Here is a 5,000-nt window from a genome sequence, read left to right as displayed (position 1 = left end):
ACAAATTATACAGTACTTCTATTTACAAATACAGTAGTATTCGTATACAAATCTTACAGTATTTTCGTTGTTCATTTATTTACAGTTCATCTAATTTATAAGTCGCATAGTATTTACGTTGTAAAAATTGTACAGTATTTCAAGTCTACTAATTCCATTGTATTTTTATTCATTTTATTTTATTTATTTATTTTTTATTATATATATATTTTTTTACAAATAGACTGCTTTACAGTACTCATTCCATATCTCACCAAGGAAAGGTAGAAACCCGCCTACCCCTTCCTCCTCCTTCCCTCTCCCTCCCCTCCCTCCTCCTCCTTTCCCCGCCCTCCTCCTCCCTTCCCTTCCTCTCCCTCCTCCTCTCTTTCCTTTCCTCCTCATACCCCTCCCTCCCTCCTCTCCCTTCCTCCTTCCTCTTCCTCTCTTCTTCCTTCCCTCCTCCCTCCCTCTTCCTCGCTTCCCTCCTCCTCCCTCCTTCCTCCTCCTCCTCCTTTCCTCTCTCTCCCTTCCTCCCTCCCTCCCTCCTCCACGCCCTTCCACCCCTCCTTCCCCTTCCTCCTCTCTCCCTCTCTTCCTCCTTCGCTCCGCCCTTCCACCCTCCCTCCTCCTCCCTCCCTTCCTCTTCTCCTCCTCCTTCCTCCTCCCTCCTCCTTCCCCTCCCTCCTCCTCTCTACTCCCTCCCTCCTCCCTCCCCTTCCTCCTTTCCTCCTCCTCCTCCTTCCTCCCTTTCCTTCCTCCCTCCCTCCCCTTCTCTTCTCTCTCCCCTCCCCCACCTCCCTCCTTCTCTCCCCACTTCCTCCCTCCTCCTTCCTCCCCCTTCCACCCTCCTCCTCCCCCTCCCTCCCCGCACCGAATGCCACTGTATTCACCCCAGCGAAAGTTTGTCAGCTCATATGAATAATCATACGGAGTTATTAATCCCCGCAACACTGGCCGACGCGATTTATCAAATAATTGCCGAGGGATTTTCACACACGACCTCATATTAATTTGTTTCCCTTCCTCCTTTGATGCGATTAAGGGGCGAGTCGAGCGCGAAAAAGGGGGGAGGAGGGGGAAGGGGGGGGGGGCGGAGGTGGGGGGGGCTACATTGTTCGGTCGGCGGTTAAGGGCGGGAATCCCGTACGTCCGGAAGGGGGAATTCGACCATGCGGGTATATGGAGGGGGACGGGTGGGGGGAGGGAGGGAGGGAGGAGGGGGGGGGGGAAGTTTAGAGCATGAAAGATTGATTGTATAGCTGGTGTTTAAGGATCATTCGGACGTGTAATGATCGGGTCCGTACGCCACGCACGTGCCTCCGTCCGTGATGCTCTGGACCCCCCACTGCCACACGGACGACGATCTTCGCCAATATATTACTACTACGACCGTGGCCTTTTATGCGGCGGCTCGTATCAAAATTTCCTTTCTTTTTCTTTCTATTTTTTTTCTTTCTTTTTTATCTCTCTTTCGTGAAAGTTGCTTGACTGCGGGTTGTAAAAAGGGCAGAGACGTGACGGGGTTGTTTTTCTTTTTCTCTTATTCTCCTTTATTTTTCATTTTATCCGCTTTCCGGTGGGTTCGTACGCTCAGCGCGTGTGCACGTGTCGGCAATATTGAGAGAGAGAGAGGGGTGGGGGGGGAGGGAAAGAGAGAGAGAGGGGTGGGGAGGGGGAGGAAAAAAGAGAGGAAGGGGGGGGAGAGAGAGAGAGGGGAGGGAGGGAGAGAGAGGGAGGGAGGGGGAGAGGGGGAGAGAGAAGGAGAGAGAGGGAGAGAGAGGGAGAGAGAGAGAAAGAGAGAAGGAGAGAGGGGGAGAGGGAGAGAAGGAGAGAAAGAGGGGGGGGAGAGGGAGAGAAAAGAGAGAGGGGAGGAGAGAGAGAGGGAGAGAAGGAGAGAAAGAGTGGGGGGGGGAGGAGAGAGAGAGGGAGAGAAGGAGAGAAAGAGTGGGGGGGGGGAGAGGGGAGGAGGGGAAGAGAGAGGGAGAGAAGGAGAGAGAGAGAGAGAGAGGCAGAGAATTACACGTGCTCTCTCTACCAGGAATTTAATATGGTATAAGACCTATTCTTCGACAAAACCTAAAACTCAGAGAAAAATCATCACTAATTTCAAAAACATATTGATAAACTTTCACCACTTATTATTAGTATCTTTTATTTATAATCTTTTCTTTTTGCCTTTGCTTAAATCTTTCTTTACGGAATACCAAGAAAAAACAAAACAATAACACTGACTTTATCAAATCTATTCAATTACTTTTCTTTTTGTTTTTCCAAAAAGAAAGAAAGAAAGAGAAAGAAAGAGAGAGAGATAAAGGCAGAGAGAGAGAGAGAGAGAGAAATAAAGAGAGAGAGAAAGGCAGAGAGAGAGAGAAAAAGAAAGACAGAGAGAAAAAGAAAGAAAGAAAGAAAGAAAGAGAGAGAGATAAAGGCAGAGAGAGAGAGAGAAAGAAAGAAAGACAGAGAGAAAAAGAAAGAAAGAAAGAAAGAAAGACAGAGCGAGAGAGAGAGAAAAGAAAAAAAAAGGAGGGGTAGGGAGAGAAAAGGAATATTTTTGTCCTTTGACATGACACCGCTTAGTACAGCTCGATGGGCGTGGCATCGATTCCTTCCGCCCGCGAGTGTGACGGTTCTGTGACGGCGATTGTGAGGGCGGTGGCGGTGGCGGTGGAGGGCGATTGATATATATATATATATATATATATATATATATATATATATATATATATATATATATATATATATATGTATATATATGTATATATGTATATATATATATATATATATATATATATATATATATATATATATATATATATATATATATATATATATATACATACATATAGATAGATAGATATAGATATAGATAGACAGATAGATATCAATGCATACATATATATGTATATATATATGTATATATATATATATATATATATATATATATATATATATATATATAGACATACATATAGATAGATAGATAGATAGGTAAATAGATAGATAGATATCAATGCATACATATATATCTATATATATCTTTCTATATATATATATATATATATAAATATATATATATATATATATATATATATATATATATATATATATATATATATATATATATATATATATACATATAGATAGATAGATAGATATGTATATAGATAGAGATAGACCGGTAAATAGATAGATAGATATCAATGCATACATATATATGTATATATATATATATATATATATATATATATATATATATATATATATATATATATATATATATATATATATATATATTTATATATATGTATGTACATATATATATATATATATATATATATATATATATATATATATATATATATATATATATATATATTTATATATTTATCTATCTATCTATCTATCTATCTATCTATCTATCTATCTATCTATCTATCTATCTATCTATATCTATATATATATATATATATATATATATATATATATATATATATATTGATATCTCTCTATCTGTCTCTCTCTCTCTCTATCTATCTCTCTCTCTCTCTATCTATCTATCTATCTATCTATCTATCTATCTATCTATCTATCTATCTATCTATCTATCTATCTATCTATCTATCTATGAGTATATACATATGTGTGTGTGTGGGCGTGTTAGGCATGTATTTATATCCACGTTCTTTGTGCTTATGTGACTGACAGGAACACCTAATCTTTCATTACGTAGAACACCACAAGCACCAGAAAGCTTTTCCCTTAAGTCTGTTTGTCAGAAGCATTATAACGGGAATCACGCCTTTATGGTGTTCTCTTGCAGTCACTTTCAACAAGAGACACATGGATGTACATAAACAAACACACACGCGCGCTCAAACACGCACTCATACACATACGCATATACACATACATAGGCACACAAACGCACGTACATAGAAAGAAAGACATGTACAAAAGGACATGGATATACATAGAAAAACACACACGCGCACACACACACACACACACACACACACACACACACGCACTCATACGCATATACACATACATAGGCACACAAACGCACATACATAAAAAGAAAGACATGTACAAAAAGGACATGGATATACATAGAAAAACACACACGCGCACACACACACACACACTCATACACATACGCATATACACATACATAGGCACACAAACGCACGTACATAGAAAGAAAGACAAACACAAAAATGACATGGATATACATAGACACACGCTCACATACACACGCGCGCATATGCACATACATAGAGACACTAAACGCACATACATAAAAAACACACACACACACACAAAAAGAAAGTGACACATCAATCATAGGATCTCTTGGTCACGCATGACGAATGGTAAAACAAAGAAAACAAATGAATAAATGAATAAATAGATAAAAGAAATAAAAACAAAAATAAAAAATAAAATAAAAGGTATTTTGAAATGCATGCATAGTGTCTGAACTTCATAGGTAAATTAAACCAACATGTGCATACAAAGGTTCGTTGCGCCCTTGACACAGGTATGACAGGGGGAGGGGGGAGGGATAGAAAGGAGGGAGGGGGAAGGAGGGAAGAGGGGAGGGAGGGGGGTAGAGGGAGAGAGGGAAAGGGAGGGGAGGGATAGAAAGGAGGGAGGGGAAGGAGGGAAGAGGAGAGGGAGGGGGTAGAGGGAGAGAGGGAAAGGGAGGGGAGGGATAGAAAGGAGGGAGGGGAAGGAGGGAAGAGGGGAAGGAGGGGGTAGAGGGAGAGAGGGAAAGGGAGGGGGAGGGATAGAAAGGAGGGAGGAGGAAGGAGGGAAGAGGGGAGGAGGGGGTGAGGGAGAGAGGGAAAGGGAGGGGGAGGGATAGAAAGGAGGGAGGAGGAAGGAGGGAAGAGGAGGGAGGGGGTAGAGGGAGAGAGGGAAAGGGAGGGGGAGGGATAAAAGGAGGGAGGGGGAAGGAGGGGAAGAGGGGAGGGAGGGATAGCGGGAAGAGGGAAGGGAGATGGGGAGGGATAGAA

Source organism: Penaeus vannamei, chromosome 35 (assembly GCF_042767895.1).
Source record: "Penaeus vannamei isolate JL-2024 chromosome 35, ASM4276789v1, whole genome shotgun sequence".
NCBI lineage: Eukaryota > Metazoa > Arthropoda > Malacostraca > Decapoda > Penaeidae > Penaeus > Penaeus vannamei.
This window is presented reverse-complemented; position numbering follows the sequence as displayed.